The sequence below is a fragment of the Protopterus annectens genome, chromosome 4.part1 (assembly GCF_019279795.1).
Source record: "Protopterus annectens isolate FY-2018-M chromosome 4.part1, PAN1.0, whole genome shotgun sequence".
Taxonomy (NCBI): Eukaryota; Metazoa; Chordata; order Ceratodontiformes; family Protopteridae; genus Protopterus; species Protopterus annectens.
In genome coordinates, this window is record NC_056734.1 from 160,941,207 (window position 1) to 160,965,827 (window position 24,621).

The following is a 24,621-nucleotide window of genomic DNA, read 5'->3' on the forward strand; positions in this document are numbered from 1 at the left end:
CACTGCAGTCTACAGCCATGGACTTCCTGGTTCATAGCCCGCTCACCTGCCTCTGTGAAAGAATATTTAGCCATAGCTATCCATAATATACATGAGCTGGCAATTATTAAACAGGTAGTGGAGTGATACACATGGCTGGGACTTCCCCTGTCCTCCTAGCATCTTGGATCCACTGATCCAAGAGATCCCCCTTTCTCTGCTTCAGGTCGGCATAGTGATGTATGACCTGCTCACCAGTTTGGGTTATGTCAGTGGCACTGGTGAGTTCACAGGTGAGATGGTCCCAGGCTTCTGCTTTGTATTGGGAACCTTAATACTGTCCCTGCAGCAGTCTCTGGTCATGGTCTTTCACAAGGAGTCCTACCATGACTCTGGACTCCTGGATGCCCCAGCGCTGGGCACGAAAGTGCACACCCTCTCCCATTCCAGACATAGTGCCTACAAGGGGAATCTACAGCCGGTTATGAGATGTATTCCTGCCTGTTGGGTTTAAATAGGGCCAGTTTCCCACACTTTGCTGTGATTGGATGGTTTTGAAAAGGCTAAGCTATGGGCAAACCTGCCTGTTCCCAGCAGAATAATGAACTTAAAATCATCAGTCACATGTGATAGTGTCTTCCATTTTTAACATTGAACTTAAGGCTAGCTTCTTCTGATTACTAATCAGAGTGAGGGAAAGTGAGCAGAACTGGTTTCATCTGGGCAGGGCATTCCTGCAACTGTATTGTCTGGATAAGAGGTCTGGTTTTGGCTTTCTGTGCCTTAAATCAGATATACCTGTTACTGAAGCTGTTGCTGAGAGACTGACTTACTGCCTGCTGTAATATTCAGAAAAGATGAGTTTATTCTCATTTTTCATCTGCACTTTTGATTTAATATCTCTGTAATCTGTACAATTGTTTTTCCCACATACCCACCCATCCTGTTCTTGTGGTGGTCTTATGTCTTGGTGGCTTTGAGTTGCCTGCCTCTGGTATAAAGGTGATACTGGACACCCCCCCCCCCCCACCAGTTACATTACATCAGCTCATTCTACTGTTAATAGTGAGAACTTAGCAAAGGCCCACCCCTTTAGATTCTGCATATTGAATTATCTCATTATCTTCTCTCTCTTCACTTTCTACTAAAAAAAAAAAAAAAAAAAAAAAAACCTGTTTCTTACTTTTCCTTGAACTAGTGTAGCCCAGATACAGATTTGCTGTATCCAGGATTTTTTGTAAGCTTCTGAGCGGTGCTCTTCAATGTTTCCCTTAGATCTACTAGTTCTCTGCTCTCCTGCACTTTTATTAGCATATTAGTCTAGCACTTTAAAGTATTCCTGGTGCCAGAAAGTGTGCTCTTCAAATTTTCCCTTAGAACTAGCTGGTTTCTCAGTAGTAGTACTAAAATCTGAATCCCTGTGATGAGCACTTGCACTAAAACCTGCTGGAAAGCACTAGGAAGCCTTAAACTGATAAAAGCACTCAATTCTCCTTTGATAAAAGCACTCAATTATCCTTAATAATAAGGAGAAATTAATTGTAGGCACTATACAGCCTATAATTGTAAAGTACCTTGTTAAGGTAAGGGAAGGGAAAACAGCTCTTGTACTTTACAAAAGAAACACCGAACCAGGCATGTCCAAGGGTCAGCTTCCGGTGATTTCTCCTGTCCATCTGGTGAATCTGGTCATACTGGGGCAATGCAGCAATTGCCTCATGTACACAGACAACCCTCTCCTCCTACCATCTAACACTACAACCTGTGAAAGATGCACTTACATAGCCAAACTGGAAGCAAAGCTCTCTCCAGCCAAGATTGTGCTAGACAGTCAAGAGGAGAAGGTTAACACCCACGCTACACCTCAGGTAACACATAGCCCTTCTAAACCCACACCACCAACACCCACACATATCAACACTAAACCCACTTATGCAGAGGCCCTTAACATTAACCTGCCCAAGTAACAAGGACCTCCGAAGCTGAAACACAAACAAACACCAATCACAACCAAAGTGACATATAGCTCAAAACACCAGTGTGCCACCAAACAACAGCCCCTAAGGCAAGACAACGTACCCAACACTTTAGTGACTCTATAGTCAGGCACACTGATGTCCCACTCACCAGGCTGAACAAGGAGAAAATTACTGTCAAATGCCTGTCGGGTGCCAGGAACCGCCACATAACACATGCACTCAAGTCACTCCACAACAAGTACAAATACAACTCTGTCATTGTCCATGTTGGAGTGAATGACGTGAGACGTACCTCCCTGGACTACATGAAAAGAGACATGGAAGAGCTCTTGGATCATGTGGCCCAGGCAAGTATGACCCTAGCCCTGAGCAGCATCCTGCCTTCGCCCAGAATGATACCACAGTATAAGGACAAAATGACTAACTTCAACAACTGGCTAAGTTTCTGGTGTCATTCAAAGGGGATCCACTATCTGTCTGTCTGGGATGACATGATCGACAAATCACAATGCTTTGCCAGAGATGGTCTGCACCTGTTGCACCTGGGATTCAGGTTACTGACTAAGGCTCTTGCCACCCCTATAGTGCCTTTTTTAGGCAAGGCTCAAAGGACAAAACCACGACCGTAACAGATATAAGCATGCAAAATCTGACGGTAATGCTACTCAATGCTTGAAGTCTAAACCTTAAAATGCACTCTCTCAAAGCACCCCTAAAAATGGAGAACATCGATATCTGTGCAGTAACTGAGGCCTGGTTCAAGGCTCCAGAGAGCACTCATGCAATACCAGGCTACAACTCTTACCACACTTTTCAGCCACCAAACCAGGACCAAATCATTAAAGGCGGAGGAGTGTCCATATTCACCAAGGATATTCACACCTCCAGGCTAGTTGCCCAACACAATGCATCTGAAATTCTAAAGGTGCAACTAACACTAGGTAAGACTGCAGTCCAAATTGCAGCTTGCTACAGATCCCCCACCATGCCCCAAGATTCTCACTACACCTTTCTAAACATACTAGAAAATATTAAGATACAGCCAAACACTCTAATACTGGGTGATTTCAACTACCCTGCCATTAATTGGGAAAAGTACTCAGGTGCCAGCACCTTTGACAAGCGGTTCTTGGAACTCATAAATTCCAAAGCCCTGGACCAACTACTCCATAGTCCTACCAGGGGCTCAAATATCCTAGACCTGGTCATTACCAACATGGGAGATCGATGCTCCACACCAGTGGTCACCCCCTCATTGGTCAAGTCTGACCATAAGCTAATCACCCTTAACGTCCACATCCCACCCCTAGTAGGGAAACCTCCATAAAAATCTTCTCCAAAGCCAACTTCATGCTACTCAAGTCAGAAGTGACAAACTTCATGACACCCATGCAGACGGGAACTGAAAGTTTGACTGCTAAATCCTACTCTAAGGCACTGTACAAGCACATCCACTCATGCATGAATCATGCCATTCCAAACAGAACCAAGACGGTCTCCTCCAAAAAAAGGAACACAATCTGGTGGTCCCCTGCCATAAACAAACTATACAACATAAGGAATAAACTGTTGCATAAAAGAGGAAAATCCCAGGATCAAAAAAACTCTCTTACCAGCCTCAGTAAGAAGCTGAGATCCCTCATAAAATCCTCCAAAGCTTGTTACGAAAATAAAATTGCCAAAGATTCCAAGGACAACCAGAAGGCATTCTATAGTTATGTCAAGAATCTAAATGGCAATGCTCATATCTGCTCTGAGCTACAACAGAATGGCATTAAATATACTGATCCCAAGGATATTGGCAATATTCTGGCAGATTGATTCAGTGCCAACTTCACCCCACTCCCACCCCCTAAAGGGCCCATCTCAATACCAAACGATTGCCAAATTCTGGCAATCACAGCCACACAGGTAAAAAATGCACTCTCCAAAGCTAAGAATACAGCATCCATGGAACCAGATGACATCCTGGGCTGTGTACTATATGAACTACAAAATTAACTGGCACCTCACCCAAGTGTCATGTTTAATCATAGCCTCACCTCAGGCTTCATGCCCAATGAGTGGAGCACAGCTACAGTTATCCCACTCCACAAGGGGGGATCCACCTTGGATACCGGGAACTATCGTCCCATCAGTCTGATGAGCCTGATCTGCAAAGCCATGGAACGCATTATTATGGAACTTGTAAACAAAGACATTGGCAACCTTCAAACACTGGACCCCACCTAGTTTGGTTTTATAAAGGGCCAATCTTGTCTCCTCAACCAGATTGACTTCTTTGAATCAGTCTCCAGAGCCATGGACGAGGGTAAGGTGGTCCATACAGCCTACCTGGACCACAGCAAGGCCTTCGACACCATCCCCCAATCTAGAAGTATAGATAAACTTACTAAGCTGGGCATTAATCCCTATGTCACTTAATGGGTTGTCAACTGGCTTACTGATAGAACCCACAATGTAAAAGTAGCCGACTCAAAATCCAGCTCCAGACAAGTGACAAGTGGAGTACCTCAGGGTTCATCTACTTCTCTGAAGTACAGGCCAGCACTAAGGGATTCTGGCTAACAAACTTTGCAGATGACTGCAAACTGGGAGCCATTATTGAATCCCCTAATGATGTGGATGTTCTACAAAAGGGCCTTACAGAAACAGATGCTTGGTGCCAGAGCCATGGCCTCAAGCTCAATGCCAAGAAATGTATAGTTATCCCCTTTGGGAAAAAACATGTACCCATGAACTACCATATAAGTGGCAGTACACTAAACACTGAAAGTGTGATAAGGGACTTAGGGACACAGGTGGACAGTGGTCTCACCTTCGATAACCACATAGCCACAACAGTCAGGAAATCCTTCTATGTGGCACACCTCATCACTAAGGGCTTTTCATCCAGAAAAAAGGAGGTCATTGTCCTACTGTACTCATCTCTCATTAGACCCATTATAGAGTACAACACCCCGTTTGGTATGTACCTCACAAGACATCTGCAACAACTGGAAAGGCCACAAAAATACCTCACTAAAAGAATCACAGGCCTAAAGCAGATGCCCTATGCTGACCGTCTAAAAAAACTCCACCTATACTCTGTCACATATTGTTTACTCAGAGGCGATCTCTGCTTGACATACAAGGCCATGTCACACCCAGTGCTGTTGGACATGCTACACTTAAAGAAATCCCAATCCCTCAGCGCCACAAGCTCCAGGGATCTAAACCTGGTCATCACAATGAACAAAACATGCTAGAGGGATAGGTTCCTGTCCCAGAGACTCCCCATACTGTGGCATAGACTGCCCATACATGTCAGGCTGAACGCCTCTTTGGGCCTCTTCAAAAGGAACTTTGACGATTGGATGGGGGAAAGGAAATTCACCCTGGGGATCACGTTAGTTGCCCTGCTAGACAGGGGACCAGGGAAGCAAATATTCTGGGAAGAAATAGCCAGGGAATTGTTATGGCTAGGCTTGTATAGGCCCTAGGGCAGATAGCCTAGTACTAACCTATGAACCTCTGAACCTATAAATAAGCTAATATTGCATTACTTTCTAAAAGCAAGAAGATTTGACTTGGTTGTGAGTCTGATCTCTTGATCAGAAAACCTTTTTCGGCTCACAGTTAAACTGACCTATTTGCAGTCCCCCTATTTTGAATAGGTAGAAATCAGAATACTTCAACTGTTGATCAATTTACTCTGTCCTCCACCAGTTCTTTTTGGTGCCTAAAACTTGTTTGCTCTGTACCATCTCCAATCTGTTCACCTAAAGCCCCCATAAGCCTTACTTAGTTTGATGCAAAACTCCACGGGCTTAGGTAACTGGTCTCTGCCCATTATCATGGAAATACATAAATAAATGCATGTATACATACATACATACATACATACATAAACTGTAGCATACTGGCTTTTTTTATATCAAGCTCAGGCATAATAATAAATAATATGCTGTTCATCAAGCTGAGATCATTCATAAAATGCAGCGTCCCTATCTCAATAGGTTGCTCCTGCATCAAACCAAACAATCATGCAGATGCTTAACATCCTGTGTAGATTGACCTGTCAGTCTGCATTCTGAGTATTTTCTTCTGATGAATATAAATTGGCTACTGATTTCTTTTCAGTAAAGCTAGTATCACTAAGGGCTTTTATTTCCTCCAGAATAAACATAGGAAGATTTTGCATTGACCATGGGAGAGCTTTAATCTTAACCTGGTCTGAGTTTTAGCATTTAAATCAACCTGAATTCATCTATTTGGCTTCAGGCATTGTGTAGTACTACCTGCAGCTTGGATTTTTGCCTGACAAGATTGACACTTGCCTTCTATGATTTGCTTGGCTGTACAAAATATCAGCTTGTTTTTTCTCCTTTGAGTAACAGTATCTTTCCATCTGTGTTAAAGGAGGCTTTGCTATCCTCAGTCGTAAAGAAATTTGTCTTAGATCCTGATAACCTCAACAGTTACTATCCCAGCTCTAACTTCCATTCCTACATTTAATTAATTCTTACCGCATAGGATGTATCGGCGGGGGTAGCAATTTTTCTGGGTGTACAGCTAAAATCTTAGCAAAAATGGAGTTTTTTTATTGTACCAGAAAAATCAATGGGAGATAGGAAATTCACCCCGGGGATCACTTCTGTGGCTCTGCTCGACAGTGGCACAGGAAAATAATTTTCTTGGGTGGCAAAAGCCAGGGTACATTTGGCTAGGCTCATATAGGCCCTAGGGCCAATAGCCTAGTACCTACCTATGAACCTATGAAAAGCTGCTAGGGCAATGTGGAGCTCTGCCACTCTTGGGCAAAGGTATGGTCATTGCTGCCTTGGGCATCAGAGACCATTTACTGGGCAGAGGTAAGGAGTTGTATTAAGACAGGTGCAGTGCTGCAGTGCTGTAAGGAAATCGGCTGACAGGCCTTCAAGACCCAGTGTCTTCCCAGAGGGCAAAGATGTAATGAGATGAGTTTACTAAGCTTGTTTACCTCTTCAGTTGAAGTTTGAGGTAGCTCTATGCTTGACAGAATGTTTTTAATCACCTCCAGAGAGGCATGGAACTTTGTATGATAGAGTTCTAGGTGGTAGGTAGTAAATAGATCATTAACCTCCGATGGGTTGGGCATCACTTGGCCATGCATATCCCTTGTAGCAGTGACAGTAGTTTCTTTTCTATGCTGTTTTAGTTATTGAGACAGGAGTTTGGGAACTGTTACCTTTTTTGTCCAATGCATTAATTTCCATCTGTCAGTTTTGTCATGCAAATCGACTGGGCCTAATCTTCTTCTTCTACTTGGACTCTTGTATCTGTCTGCCCAGACACTGATCCAACCAGCCTGGCATGGTTTTACCTCTGAAGCTGTTCCAGTGACAGCTCCAAATCATGGATCTTGTCATAAGTGTTCCATCTACTTGACCTTAACCCCTGCTCACCAGTTGCCTTGGTACCCATCTTAAACTGTTTCTGTACTCAGATCCAGATCCAGATCTAATTTCCATCCTTAAAAGCATTATGACACCAGTATTCAGCTATAAAGTATTTCTGTATTAGTGAAGACTGTTTCCTAGCTAAGGTAAGAGGATCTAAATGTTACATGGGAAGACCACGTGCACCCCCGATCCCCCTTCTGATGGCACAACTAGAATATGGCCTTCCAGTCATAGCCATTCCAAGAAAAATATGATCCCTCCTCGAAATCACAGCTAGCAATATCTATAGCTTCATCTCTCTTGCTTTCAAAAGAGAACATTACTAAAAGGCAAAATGGCTTCCAATAAAATAAAGGTCCACCCTCTACTAGACTCACTAAGCCATAAACACTTACACTTGCAGACCTATCCTTTTTGCCTGTAGACTAAAAAAGATGCACTAACTGTAACCTTAAGATCACAGTCCCACTAGACATGTTTCAAACTTAACCCTGTGAATAGGTGTCACAGTACTAAGCTCCCATTAAAGATGCAGTCACTTCCTTACTAAGAAACCATCCATACTTAATTTATAAAAAAAATGAATCGTGAAACTTCTAGTAATTATTATACAGTAGGTACAATAACTTAAGCCCAGTCCCTTCTCTCCTTCCTTTTAGGGTCTCTCTTCATCATATTCTATTTTGTTATTGTGCCCATGAAGTCTCCCCTTACCCATATTCCACACCTTCTTTTCACTCCACCTTAACTTTTCCTACTATCGACTTTCCCTCTCTCCCTCTACACATAATTACATGTACTGTACTATTGAATATTTGCTAAGCGTGCTACATTTTGAGCCAGTTATGTCATTTGTCTTATAGTTTAAATGCTGACAGTCATATTTTTCCTTACAGTTTTTTTAGTTATAGTGCTGATAGCCTGTAAAACATTCTTCACTACTGATTGCGATTCATGTAGCCATACTGAACTGTCAACTTTGCTATCATCTATCTATTGTATTCTCTTGAGGCAGGTCCATTTAGATCAGTGTTCTACTCTAGTTAACAGAAAGGACAGATAAATAAAATCAACAATTCTGTATGTTGTTAGCATTTGCTGCAAGAACCTGGTCACCCTAGGCTGAGACCTTCCTTGTGGAATTCTGTCCAGCTGTGGACTGGTTGTTAAATTAAAGACCCTCTCTAAAATAAAATAGTCTGTGAGTGTTTTAGTACAAGTTGTCAAAAAATAAATATTCATTTGCTGACCAGGTAGGCCCACTGGACTCACAATCCCTATTCAAGGGTGACCCAGGAGCAATATCTAGTTAAGTGACTTACTTAAGGTCACAGAGTGGGGAAGTGACAGCTGAGGGATTCAAACCTTGTATCTAGGAACTGCAGCTCACAGCCGTAACCTTCTGTGCAAACTCAGATACCAACACAAAGTCACCTGTGGGTTTCGAATAAAATATTGGACAGGCTTCAACCACTGCAGCTTGCTTCTGACAGTGATCAGCAGTCAGTAGAAAAGAGTACGGTTGCAGCAACAACCGATGACATACGACTTGGAATCCACCAAGCAGAAAAGAGTACAGTATTTGAACATGCAATGCCCCCCCCAGGCAAGCAAATAGCATTATAAACAAAATGTACTACACACCTTTGGGACATTAGCAAGGTTTAGTGGAGAGAATGCTTAGGGGTCTAAGCCCAAAAACATTTTTCCAAGGAGTATAAGGATAATGACGTGTGGTGCTGCGGTAGCGTTGTCGCCTCACAGTTAGACATTGCCCGTTCGATTCTCAGTTAGAGCATCTTCTGTGTAGCGACATGCGTGAATGGGCGTTCCTTCGTTGAAGGTTGTGCGTTAGGCCCGGCAAGCCATCTACTGCCAATCATTAGCGGACCGGAGTTCCGCTGTGGCGACCCCTAACCGGGAAAAGCCGAAAGACACAAATAAGGATAATGACAATGCTACGATGGTAAGGTCTGAGAATCTCAGTCCTCTGCACTGGTTTCACTGAAAACTTACATCAGCGTAACTGGCATTGTCCTTTCCTCACCCTTGTGTGACCACAGAGTTAGTGTTCATACATTAGGAGAATGAAGCAGGGCTTGTTCCCTGCAAACAATGCTTTTTTGTAGGTTCGCTGAATGTGATTTTTAGTAAAACCAATTCAGTGGTTTGGGTCTCAATGAAATTACCTTAGATGAGTCAACATGAGTCCATTATAAGCCACAAAGTATGAGGCATCACTGGGTTCTGGTAAAGACAGGATCTTCAAAGACTTGCATGTTGAACTTGTATAAGTGCCTAGCATGTCAGACTACAGAGAAAACTGAACTTTTTTTTTACTTAGTTCTAAACAGGTCTCAAAAATGATATTTCAAAAACTGATCACAGAATAGCAGTATCTACGTAACATATGAAAAAGTACTGTTGAGTTTTTCCAGCTAATCTCTATTTGCTAAGCTTTGTAAGGCATCATATGCAGTGTAAACACTCAAGTTTTCAGCATGTAGAAACAAGTGTCCACAGTTTATTGGACTCAGAAAAGCTCCATGGCAGCAGACTGCAGTGATGTTCTTACATAAATTGAAACATTACATATTTACAGTGCTAGGCAGTAACTGGAACATCCGTGAGTGCAAACTAGTGTTGTGTTTTAGTATCAGGTAGAACAGATAAGAAGCGTCTGTGATCTATTTAGAGTTCTTTGACTCTGATGTTATGACGGGCAATTAATCTTTTTTTATATCTAAGCACTTCTAACAGGAACACATATCATGCAGTATCTTGTGATATATTACAAACTTCATTAAATATAATGCGCCACCTAAATGTAGTCCATTGGCAACATGTAATGAGATTGTTACTGAATTTCCTTCCACATTGTACAAGAGCAATGAAGTTATAGGCTAAATTTTTAGATCATATTTAATATGAGCAGAATTGGCAAATATTTCCAGTCATTTACATCAAAATTGCCCTACAGTGGAATAATATCAAAAGGTAACCCGTGTATATTATTGTAGCACACCTAACCAGAAGTTGCCAGACTAGACAATGGCACATAAATCTACTGGGAGGCACATTAGGATTGAAGCGGAACTATGTTGTTATCACCTGCGTTGCTATGTACCTCCAATTACAATTTTATTTTATATCCTTCAGAGACATCTCTCTCTTAAGATGTTTGCCAACTGTTTCCATGAGATTAACAACTGGGTGTCCTTCAACTCTGTTACTGATTACAGAAACCTGAACTATAACCCATTGTTCATTTTAGAAGGTCATTTTGCTTAAATCAATAGCTCACAGTTTATCACAGTCTCAAACTACAGAAAATCTGCTGCATTTCTTTCAAATTAAAATAAAAAATTATGTTTCCTAACAAAAAAAGTTGTAGGCTTGTACAGTATATAAAAAGCAATGTCAGTCTCTACCTGACTTGCTTCTTTATCTGTTTTTGATTCCCAAACTATCGTCTGTCACTTATTATGGCATATGGTTTTGTCAGGCCATTTTCTGTCTATCCCATTCCTTTCTGGAACTGCTCCTTTCGGTTTTATGCCTAGCATGGTCATATTTAGCTATGTATTTTGGACTATTCTCTAATGAAATTAGTCATCACATTTCTTTATCTATAACTCAAGTAATAAAGCACTTGACCTGTGTGACATTGAGTATAATAATAAATTAACTTAGAAGGGTTGAAGCATAGGGTGAGGTAGTATTTAACTTTCCCCAGGAGTAATGTTATCACACAGCACAGTGAGAAACAAAAATGGAATGTCTTATTACTATACAATGACTAATATTTAATAATATTTTTCCATGACCATTGTAGATGCACAAACATTATGGTTATGACGTACACAGACAACCCTCTCCTCCTCCCAACAAATTCCAACACGTGAGAGATGCAATCATATAGCCAAACTGGAGGCTAAGCTCTCTCAACTCAGTACTGGCGTAACCAGTCAGGAGGAGAAGGAAACCACACTCACTACAATTCCAGTCTCACATAGACCTACCACGACAGCAAACCAAACACATAAACACACAAAAACATACTCGGAGGCTCTAAATAAAAATCTGCCTAAGCAGCAGAGACTTCCAAAGCAGACACCCAAGCAACCGCTACCCCAAAACAAAACACGTGCAACACATAGCTCACAAAGCCAGTGTGCCAAACAGTCACAGCCTTAAGGCTAAACAACACACCTGATACACTTGTAATAGGTGACTCTATCGTCAGGCACACTGACGTCCGCCACCAGGCTGAACAAGGAGAAGGTTATGGTGAGCTGCCTGTCGGGCGCTAGGATCCGCCACATAACACAAGCACTCAGGTCACTCCAAGGCAAGTACAAATATGACTCAGTCATTTTCCATGCTGGTGTGAATGACCTGATACGTACCTCCCTGGACTACATGAAAAGAGACATAGAGGAGCTCTCTGAGCATGTAGCCCAGGTCGGTATGACCCTGACCTTGAGTAGCATCTTACCCTCACCAAGAATGATGCCACAATATGAAGACAAGATGATCAATTTCAACAATTGGCTTAAGTATTGGTGTCATTCAAAGGGGATCCAATGCCTGTCTGCCTGGGATGACATGCTTGACAAGCTACGATGCTTCGCTAGGGACGGCTTGTACCTGTCACCCCTGGGCTTTCGGATATTGGCAAAGGCTCTTGCCACCCCATAGTGCCATTTTTAGGCAAGGCTCAAAAGACAAACCCACCTCCATAGGTATCACAAGGGATAAGAAACTAAGAGTAATGCTACTCAACGCCAGATGTCTAAACCTCAAGATGCATGCACTCGAAACTCTCCTTAGCATGGAGAACATCGATATCTGTGCAGTAACAGAAACCTGGTTCAAGGCTCCTGAGAGCACCCCAGCACTACCAGGTTATACCTCATACCATGTTTTTCGCCCCAAAACTTGGACCGAACCACAAAAGGAGGGGGAGTATCAATATTCGTCAAAGATACCCACACCTCCAGGTTGGTGGCACAGCACGAAGCATCAGAGACTATCCATGTGCAACTAACAGTGGGTAAAACTGCCTTCCAGTTTATAGCCTGCTACAGACCACCCTCCCAAACCCAGGAACCCCACTCGGCCTTCCTGAGAACACTGTAAAATATGAAGGTCTCTCCAAACACCATTATATTGGGCAACTTCAACTACCCTAACATAGACTGGGAGCATTACTCTAGCTCCAACACCCTAGCCCAAAGGTTCCTAGAATTTATAAACTCAAATGCTATGGAACAACTTGTTGCCACTCCCACAAGAGGGGAAAACATACTGGACCTGATCATCACCAACATGGGGACTCTATGCTCCAGACCAGAAGTGTATCCCTCACCGGTAAGATCAGACCATAAACTAATCTCACTAGATATTCACATCCTGACCCCATCCCCTGCCCAGAAAACCACAGTAAAAAACTTCTCTAAAGCAAATTTCACACTCCTCAAAACCGAGGTGGAATCCATCAAAGCCCCCGGGACTGTGGAAAATACGGCCCAGACCGCAGAATCCTTTATAAACACATTCTATGAACACCTTCAGGAATGCATGGATCATGCAATCCCAAATAAAACCAAGACCAAACCCTCCAAAGTTAGTCGTCCTGTCTGGTGGACCCCAGCCATAAACAAACTATACAATAGAAGGAGGAAGCTACTACATGATAGAGCAAAATCCCAAAAAGGGAAGGCATCTCTGATCAGTATTAGCAAAAAACTACAGGCACTCATAAAATCGTCTAAGGCCAGCTTCGAGAGAAAAATTGCACAGGACACTAAGGATAATCACAAGGCTTTCTTTAGTTATGTTAGGAACCTGGGTGGGAATTCCCAGATATGCTCAGAATTAGTCCAAAATGACAAAAAATACACCGAACCCACAGACATTGCCAACATCCTAGCTGACAGGTTCAGCGCAAACTTCTCCCCCCCTTCCCCACCAAAAGGGCAAATATCTATCCCAGCAGAATGCTGCCCTCCTGACATCTCAGATGCTCAGGTAAGAGCCACCCTCTCCAAAGCAAAAAACACAGCATCAATGGGACCAGACGGTGTCCCGGGCTGCGTCCTACATGAACTCCAAGAAGAACTAAACCCAAACATAAAACTACTGTTCAATCTCAGCCTTACTACAGGATATGTACCCAAAGAGTGGCGTACAGCAACAGTGGTCCCTCTCCACAAAGGTGGTGCCTCAATGGATCCTGGAAACTATCACCCCATAAGCTTGACTAGCTTGGTCTGCAAAGCTATGGAAAGGATCATCATGGACCTCATAAATAAAGATATTGGGGACCTACAGACACTGGATCCTACCCAGTTCGGCTTTGTTAAGGGCAGATCCTGCCTCTTAAACATGGTCAATTTCTTTGAAACAGTCACCAAGGCCAGTGACGAGGGGAAGGTGGTCCACACAGCCTACCTGGACCTTGCAAAAGCCTTCGATACAATACCCCACTCAGGCATTATAGATAAGCTCACCAGCTTAAATATAAACCCCTATGTCACTAGATGGATTGCAAACTGTCTCAAGGACAGAACCCACATGGTTAGAATTGCTGGAGCCATGTCAGATTCCAAACCAGTTACAAGTGGCGTCCCACAAGGCTCAGTCCTGGGACCTCTCTTGTTCGGTATATATTTCTCGGAGGTACAGGCTAACACGGAAGGACTGTGGCTGACCAAGTTCGCAGATGACTGCAAACTGGGTGCCATAATAGACTCTCCAGCCGACACAAGCATCCTACAAAAGGGCCTCATAGAAACAGACAGCTGGTGCCAGAGCCATGGCCTCATGCTAAACGCCAAAAAGTGTATAGTCATCCCCTTTGGCAAAAACAAAGTGCCCACAAATTACCACATAGGTGGTAATTCATTAAGTACGGAAGAAGTAATTAGGGACCTGGGGACCCAAGTTGATAGCAATCTCTCATTTGACAACCATGTGGCCAAAGTGGTTAGAAAAACATTTTATATAGCCCACCTAATCATGAAGAGATTCACATCTAGATCAGGGGAGGTCATCGTGCCTCTTTACTCATCCCTCATCAGGCCCATAATTGAGTACAATGCCCCTTTGGGATGTACCTTACCAGACACCTGCAGCAACTGGAAAGACCCCAAAAGTACCTCACCAAGAGGATCAAAGGGCTCAAACAGATGCCATATGCTGCCCGGTTAAAGAAACTCCAGCTCTACTCAGTGGCATACTGCCTGCTCAGAGGCGATCTGTGCCTGATGTATAAAGCCATGTCCAACCCAGAATTAATGGACATGCTGCACCTCAGAAAATCCAAATCCCATCGAGCTACGCGCTCGAGAGACTTGAACCTCAGCACTGAAATAAATAGGACATGCTGGAGGGACAGATTCATAACCCAGAGGCTCCCTTCACTCTGGAATAAAATCCCAGTCCAGGTTAGGCAGAGTCCCTCATTGACTCTCTTCAAGAGGAATCTTGATGAGTGGATGGGAGATAGTAGGTTTACCTTAGGTATCACTTATGTGTCACTGTTAGACAGAGGCACAGTATACTAACCTCGAGAAAGGGCATAGCAAAATTCATTTAAAATGGGTGGCGCAAGCCAAACACACTCTGGCTAAGCTTATAAATGCCCTAGGGCAGATAGTCTAGTATGAACCTATGAACCTATGAACCTATGAGGTATAGACCAATTCTTCAAAGTACACTTCAGGAAACAGTGTGTCAGAGAACACAAACTAAATGGTGTACATCTAAATAAAGAAAAAACAAGAAAATCTAAATGCCTACACACCACTCTCATTTATTATAATCATCTCCAAGATTATCCCATATTGGGGAAGACGGCAGAATTCCTTTTCTGCGCCTGTAAGTGGTCTATTGTGATCAGTGTAGTACTACGGTAAACAAACTAAATACATAAATAAGAATGCCTACTTTTGCAATGAGGTTCACATTTAAGCTGTTTTTAAGAAATAACATTTCTGTACAAATTTACAACTATTTATCATATGAGCAGCATCTATTAACTGAATTGACTAGGAATTGACTCCTAATCGTGTTATCTGTAGTTCCGTAGCCAGCAAAGTCACTATATAGTGCTTGCCACCCATTACTACTTTTGTTCACTTTTATGGCACGTCTGTGTGTATCTAGCTTTGATTTTAGTCACTTATTTATCCTTGTCCAGGTACATAGGAAAATGACAGTGCTATGGTGTGTAGTGTAATTTTCTCATTTACAATTGTGAAAAATGCACCCAGATTTATCATCTGTTTTTTTTTTCTTTTTTGTTATGAGGTAGGCACACTAGATAAGAGGTTAGCTATTTAAAGTATTTCTGAGAGGACAGCAACCAGATAACAAGTATCCAGTTACAAACATTCAGAAAAAAAGTACACTGCATATAGAAAATAAAATAATTTTTCATAAATGAGAACTCTTTAAGGAACAGTCTATCATGCAGTCAGATCTGTGATGCCTGAAAGAATCTTACAATGCTATTCTTCACAAAAAATGTGATTAAATAAAGCTCTAGTCTATGCAAAATAAAATGATAAGACAGCAAAATCATAAGCATGATAAATAAGTATGCAGTCATTGTTATAAGCAAATTATTCTAACCCAGACCACTGAAATTCTGAAAATGAGTTATATCCAAAGATACAGCAGCCACATTTTTCTTTAACTTTTCTTTTCCGTTTGTTAAGCAGATAAGATGCAGTAAGAAGTACATGCCTCATTTCACTGGTGATCACAGATTATGTCTCAGGTTAACAAATTTAATCTGGGTTAATCTTAGACTGAAGACATCATGGAAATCAAACCCAGGACAGCAGCTGAATGAAAGCTGTTAGCAACTTATCATCTTATTGTTTTGTGCTGTATTATACAATGAATATAATGACAGTTACTGACATGACTGAAAGCAATTTCACTAGACAATACATCCAAGTTTCTGTCATCAGAACTATATCTGGCAAACTGATACTTGGTCGAAGTCAAAGCTACCCATATAGTCAAATGAAAGGTAGATCATGCCATCAATACAGAACATGAGAAATAAATACAGTAGGAAATACTGATTGAAAATTCAGCGTAAAATATTATTGTGCACAGTACCGATCTCCAAATTCTGCTGGTAAACAGGAGAGAGTAAATAAATAATGTTTAAAGTCACAAAGGCAGTGCCTGTGCAAACAGGAAATACATGCAGTGTCAATAAAAACATAAATAAAAGGCAAAAATAAAGAGGTTGCAAACATCAGTGGTGCTAAACATTGCATTCTGTAGCAGGGCTTAAGAACAAGCCATGCTGTTTTTGAAGGGTATTTTCCATGAAAACATGAATTCTGCAGCTCAATTATAATTAGAAATAAATCAAAGGAAGTCCACTAAATACATTTGGAGAATGCAGGCATTGGTTGCCACTATGGCTTTTTTTGCCCACAGAATACACAAGAAGTCAGCACATTTGTGGTAATGCTAGCTTTATCCTAGACAGATTTATGCTTACTAAATCCACTGTTGGCATTAGCAGTCATTTTTTTAATAGAATTAGTATTAGTATTTGTTTAGTAATTTGGCACTTAATGTTTAGTAATGTGTTTTTCAGTGGCACTAATGTACATAACAGCTGGCCTTCTGTTAAAGGGATGGGGTGTGGCTATAATGTTGGTGGCAAAGGGTTAGGCCAGTAGCTCTGGTATCAGAGGGTTTACCAGCTCTGATTTCAGGGGAGGGATAATCACCATACTGACTGCACACATGCAGGCTTAACTGTACTTTAGCATGAGCGGAATCAGTTGTTTGCAAATGGATATGATGTTTCAAATCTTGGAATTCTAAAATTCTGGAATTCTAAGTATGAAACACCAGATGACATTTTATAACTGCCCATTTTTTTCTGGCCATAGACTTGTGACACCTGTACTTTTTTCCATTTTAGGAAATCCACTGCTGTCTGAAATGAGTGAATAAAAGCAATGTCTGTGTGCCCTGTTCAATCACAGCCTTACCTCAGGCTATGTCCCTAATGAATGGTGCACTGCTACAGTTATCCCACTCCATAAAGAAGGAGCAACTACAGACCCTAGGAACTATCACCCCATTAGCCTGATGAGTCTAGTATGCAAAGCTATGGAGCGCATCATTTTGGACCTGCCTAACAAAGATACAGGCAATCTCCAAACTCTTGACCCCACACAGTTTGGCTTTTTCAAGGGGAGATTCTGCCTGCTGAACCTGGTTGACTTCTTCAAGGCAGTCACCAAGGCTGTGGATGAGGGTAAGGCAGTGCATACAGCCTATCTCGACCTGGCAAAGCCTTTGATAAACTCACGAAACTAGGCATCAATCCTTACATCACTAGGTGAGTTGCAAATTGGTTCACAGACAGGACCCACAGAGTGTAAGTCGCGGATTCCAAGTCAGACTGTTGACCAATCATGAGTGGAGTCCCACAGAGCTCAGTCCTGAGCCCTCTCCTGTTTGAATTGTACTTCTCAGAAGTCCAGGCCAACACAGAAGGACTCTGGCTGACCAAGTTCACCGATGACTGCAAGCTAGGAGTCATTATCAAGTCCCCAAGTGATACAGACATCCTACAAAAGGGCATCTCTGAGACTGATGACTGGTGTCAGAACCATGGCCTGAAGCTTAATGCCAAAAAATGTATTATCATCCCCTTTGGAAAAAACTCAGTTCCCACAAATTACCACATTGATGGGTGCCCACTGAACACTGAAGGGGCCATAAGAGATTTGGGCACCCAGGTCGACAGCCACCTCACCTTCAACCACCACATTGCCACTGTGGTCAGAAAGCCTTTCTACGTGGCACATCTTATAACCAAAGGTTTCATATCCAGGAAGAAAGAGGTCATCATCCTGCTCTACTCATCCCTCATTAGACCAATCATCAAATATAATGCCCCATTTGTCATGTGCCTGGCCAGACACCTACAACAGCTGGAGAGGCCATAAAAGTACCTCACAAAAAGGATCCTAGGCCTTAAACATATGTCCTACATGGACAGACTCAAGAAACTTCAGCTGTTCTCAGTCTCTTATCATCTACTTAGAGGTGATCTCTGCTTGACTTACAAAGCCATGTCAGACCCAGCCCTACTTGAAATGCTACACCAAAAGAAATCCCAATCCCTTTGCGCCATGCTCCAGAGATCACCACTTCATTACCACAATTAATAGAACATGCTGGAGGGACAGGTTCATCTCCCTAAGAATGCCCATACTCTGGAATAAGCTTCGCATTCATGTCAAACAAAGCACCTCACTGGCTTCAAGAGAAATCTTGATGAGTTGATGGGTAACAGAAAGTTCACCCCAAGGATCACACCAGTTGCCCTACTGGATGGGGCATTATGAACTAACATTGGGTGCCACGGTGCCTGGGCAATTTTTTGGGGCTAGGCTTGTAAAGACTCCAGGGCCATTAGCCTAGTACACACCTACGAACCTATGAATGTGAGAAACTGTAACATTCTGAGTGATTTTTCTAATTTTTGTTGTGCTTGGTTAACAATGACATCAGTCTATAAATAGAAAGATCATGCAACAGCAGCTTCACCTTATACTTTACTGCCATTCATTTCCTTTTCATTTTAATTTTGTTACCAGAATATAGTTTTTGATACATTTCTCAGCGGGTGTATTTAAAATTAGAAGCCAAATAATGTCCTTTGTACTCAACAGATAGAGTGTTCTGATTATTATATAAATAATAATAATAGTAATGTAGAGAGGGTCAAACCTAAGAACATAGCCATAAATCAGAGCATTATGAGTGAGCTGACGACCATAAGCAGCTTATTATGTGTTCAAGACATTCATGACATCCATGTTGAGAAGACATAATAAAGGTATGATCAGAGGTCCGATCATAATTCTTTGTAGTGCATGGAGCTTTATCTGCTCCATATACTACCAGTTACAAAAAAAAAAGTTAATGGAATAGCATGTTTTGCATCAATATGCATTTTCTGAACAATAAGAAGAGCGAAATTGTATTTCTGGCAAATACGACTGACTGTAATCCTTAGTGAGAAAAAGTACTCTGGGACAGGTGAGAGGCAGGGAAAATCCCTAGCAGAAGACCAGATTGTCACAGTATTTACGGGGGTGTGCAACAATTGTTACACACACCCCTCTAAGCCCTGTTATGATCAGGTCTTGTGCAATAATAGCTCTTTACAAGTTTACTTTTCCATGATATTGGAGTATAATCATGGTGCTCCATGTACTATTGTTTATTTATTTATTTGTCTTTGTTTACCGGGAAAGTCCGACTGCGTAATAGCAGAGAAGGCCATGGAAGAAAAGCTCCATTTATTTACATTGCATTATACTTAGTTCCAGTTAAACACAGATGAATTGCATTTCTATTTACATTTATACACATACAGTAGTTACATTTATACATTCTAAGATTTGACAGAGGTAGAAGTTACTAAAGAGGAAGCCCACTTGCAACTTATTGGATTCTACAGGCAGCAGTTATGTATAGAGATTGTTTTGTCATTTCAATGAGATGTTGAGAGTATTCTGTTTAAGAGTATTTGGAGAGCATTGTATGGTGAGTACAAAGTCTTAACCTGGTGATGAGTATGTGCAGGACCAGGACTGGTTAAGATGTTGTTTAAGAAATGGTTTAAAACTATTGACCTTGTCAGAGAGTTTTATTATTGTTGAGATACTATTCCAGAGTTTAACAAAATATTGAAAGTGCCAGTCTCCTGTAACATTATTTGACTTATCTGTAAGTAGTAAGAATTTGTTATTAGAACAGAGGTCCCATGCTGGACGGTAGAACAGTAATATGTTTTTTAGTGCAAAGCATTTTTCTGGATGATGAATGAGTCTGTATGCTGTAGTTAGTTGCGAATATGTCAGGTAGTTGCACAGTTCAAGTCAGTTTAATTGCTCTAAGCTCTCAAAGGTGGGTCTTATGAGGGAGATTGGTGGCAAATTTAGGTATTTTATTGTAGCAGGAAGTGAGTTTCTTTCTTTGAGTGTTGTACATAGAGTTATGAGCAGGTGGCTGATCCAACTTATTATGTGTTCGACACATGGATGCCAAGAAATTCACCTCAAGAGCGACGCTCAAGAACTGCATCTTTGCATCCATGTCTAGAACACACAATAGTAGGTTAGGATCGAACACCCAGTCATAATTCTTTGTAGTGCATGCAGCTTTATCTGCTCCATGTACAACTAGTTACAGGAAAAAAAGAAAAAAAAAACCTGGAGTGTTTTGCCAACTTTCAAAGCCATGAAGTATTTAGTGTGCACTGTCAGAAAGGCAGTGTAACACAGTCCCATTCGTTTACTCTCACCTTCCATGCCTCTCAGCTGTCAAGATTTTTGCCTCATATGTTTGGTCTGTTCCTCATAAAGTCCTTGGTTTTCAGACAAATTACTAAGTATTGAATTGATAAAATAATGGCATACATTTGAGTTTCAGACTTCATATCCTTCAGAAAATGCAGGTGAACATAGATCATTTTATGCTAACAGGAAGTCAGTACACATTACAAATGAACAGCGGCAGAAACAAATCTTTTATTCTGCCGCTCCCATTTGCTGGTCAGTAGTACTGGCAGATCTGATTGCCTAGTGCTAGACCTCGACCTTAAAAACTTAAGAAGGAGGTGTTTAACATTTGTTAAAATCAGGTATCGCACTACTCTAGCATTTAATCTACTAGTCTTTTAACGAATATCAGAGAGTTATCACCGCGCTACATGCACTATAGGTGTGTTATGCCCAGATGATTACATATGATTCTTGCTGTTATAAAACAAAATGAACCTCATACTGCAGTTGCTCCAGAAAATTGCATCAGACAGCAACTAGCATTTTTAAAACTGTAAGACATCTCATGTTGTCAGACAAATGACACTCACGACTCGGAAGTGAAGTTAAATGAACTAACAGCTTTAAAAGTCACATGTCCTGCTGTTATACAATGTTTTAGCGAGTGTTTTCACATACAGGCAATTACACTCCCCGTGGTATTTCAAGTAATGATAATCAGGGCTTCAATCACAACTATTTTAAGTGTTTTGAAAATGGGTGTCAAGGAAACCCACCTGTCAAGCTTTGCTCTCAAAGAGAAGTTCTTGCCATTGATTACAAGACCGCGTAATCAGGTATGCTTTTTTTTTTTATTATTTTTCCAAAAGAATGCTTGAAAACTAAAAGCCTTTTCAGGAATACAGACCTGACCACTTCAATAGGATATAACATCTTGGATGGAGTCATCCAAAATTAAGGATACAACCAGTTCTGGCAGCAGTCCTTGCAGAATAACTACTGTCACTTAGATAAAAGCCGCTGTTGTTGCAGAAACGTTACATTAAACAAATGTTTTGTTTAACCCAGTGTTCTATACATTTTATTTAGAAAATGAGCTCTACGTATAATAGATACAAATCCCAGAGCAGACATATTATACACCCAAGAAAACATTACAGTTTATACTAATCCTTGTCAGAATAACTTAGATGATGTAAGTTGCAAGGGGGAGTGTGAAATGTCAGCCCTGAGCTCTACAGCTGTTGAAAAACAGTATTTCATTTTGCATGTAAGAAGTGTGACAAAACAGATAAAATGTTAAATTCTTGGTTAAAATCCCCATCCTGTATCAGTGACAGTTGCATCCTTTATTTGGAAGCCTAACAGTAGAGAAGTAATGCTTCTGTGCTTACAGAACTACTGGCCTTGTTAATAGCATGAATGTTTTCTGTCTCTGAGAACTGCAGTAAAACTCAAAAAAATAAATAAGCAGGCATTCTTTTGGTTGGTGCATCAGACAACTACAAAGCTTTTTAGCTTAGAATTTGGCTCATGTAATTTTCCCCTGTGGATTCTGAAGTGGCTAATTGTTTGCTGAATGGTGACTTATTTTAACTGGAATTCAAAATCCTGAACAGACAGACAAAGCACTCTGTCTCTACTTCTGTCCACAAATTTCTGGCACTAGTTAACTCAGCAGTCGTAATTCAGGTCACCAGATCACAACTAATTAATTGCCTCAGCAAATAGCTTTCAAGGTGCTCCTTCTAGAACAACATGTATGCCTGCTGCAGTTTTAACCTGTTTTATCTAACTCATACACTGACCTAAAATAATGTCTGGCAGTTCCGAGGGGAAGATTAAGGCTACAAACTGCTAAAGCTTCTGCCTGCATGTAAAAATGAAGATGGGCCTCAACCCGTTTGGATAACCTTGTTAACTAAAGATAAAATAAATATATATGTTAAGTTTTCTGATAATTTATGTATTCTTTCTTAATCATATATCCCATAAAGCTTGTAAGTCATTTTAATTAAAATGTAATAATTAAAAGCATTTTCTGTCACCCACAATACGAACAAAACTTTTTTGTTCTCCAAAGTGCCTGTAGTAACATAGATACTTACAAATAACACATCTTTCCAACAACCCAATTTCTTTAGAACACAGCATTACACACCATTAGACTGCAGTGCTGACTTATATCTCATACAAGTATGCTTAAATATTCTAGGAGAAACAGCAGTCTGGTGCACTTTTGGAAAATGAGCAGTTTCATTCCTTGGGATATCTGGGCATTTTGTATGTTTCGTATTGCATTTTTATTAGTTTTTGCTGCAATGTTTGATAGTTTTAGAGGTATAAAAATGTAATTTCAATAATATATGTTTATTTTTGTTTTGTCTTTGAAAGCATTACATACTGCAAGAACTGAAGTCATAATAAAGAATGCTGAATCATTAAAGGGCACAGCCAAAAGTAAAATCTACAGAATTTAAGAAAGCTAAAAGCATTCTCAGTAAAATAATTTTGTTCACAAAAAAAAACTAAAAAAAATTAAGAAGGAACAAACCTGCACCCTTCCACTCCCTCCACACCTACAGTGTAATGAACTCCAAGGTCACTGTGTCTGGGGGAAGAGGCATACTTCTGTTAAACACGCATACGCACACACGCACACACACACACACACACACACACACACACACACACACACACGCACACACACACACACACACGCACACACGCACACACGCGCACGCGCGCACACGCACACGCACACACACGCACACACACAAAATTACATTCAAATCCACTACACTTTGTCAAAGAAAACAAACATAGACCTCCAAGATACAGTTTACCAAAACTTTTGATGACAACCACAGTGTGATGAACAAAAACTGCTATAGCAAACTTCACCATGATCTAGCAAAGTGCTGCATGTCTAAATACGCACAGAGAATAGGAAAGGCACATAATCCATCCTTATTAGAGCATGGCAATCAGCCAGCCCAAATAGGATTGTCATACAAGTGTTGTAATACAAGTGCTTCACAAGGATTGATAATAAAATATACCAGATGAAGGGGGATGATAGAAGGTTCTAAATGAAGTGGGATGAAAAAAGGTTCACTGAGAAGAGGAAGATAAATAGTTATTAGGAAAAGTATCAAGGAACCCATTAAATATTAGTCTGGCAGTGTTTTACTAAAGAAGGTAAATTAAAATAAAAGAGCAGCAAGAGGAAATAGCATGTTGGTATGGATTTGTATATGATCTCTAAAAATGTAAATGGCATTAAATATGTATAATAGGTATAGAGTTTTTTTTTTTTTTTTTTTTTTTTTTGAGGAGGGACTCATTAATCTAGCCTTTATTAATCCATTAATCTGGTAAGGCCATTGGACGTGTTCATTTCCAGGGGCAAAGTAGAAGGTCACCAAACCAAACACACAAAAAGATCACAAATCATAATATTCAAAAAGATGGCTTCTTCAAGTAATCTCTCAGTCCTTCATAAAGACATAAGATCTGATAGGCATGCTGTTTTTGGGGGGTGCACAATATATTCTTGATATAATCTAGGACTAATTTTGTAACTCCAGCTCATTATTAGGTCTAGAAAAAGAAAATAATAACAGTGAATTGTATACCGTGATATAATGGCCAAACAAATTCATCTGTCCATTACTGTGGTGGAGAACATATTCTTTTTATGAAGCAGATGTAACAACAGAAAACATTATTTTTTGGTTGCATTTGATAAGGTCAGATGTAGAGAGAGGTGATAGACTAATGGGGGGATATTGCTGCATACAAAATACCCGATACAGCATATAATACCTGTAAACACTGCTGCTACTAGATAATGAACTATTGCCCAGATGTAATATTTGGGTGAAATTC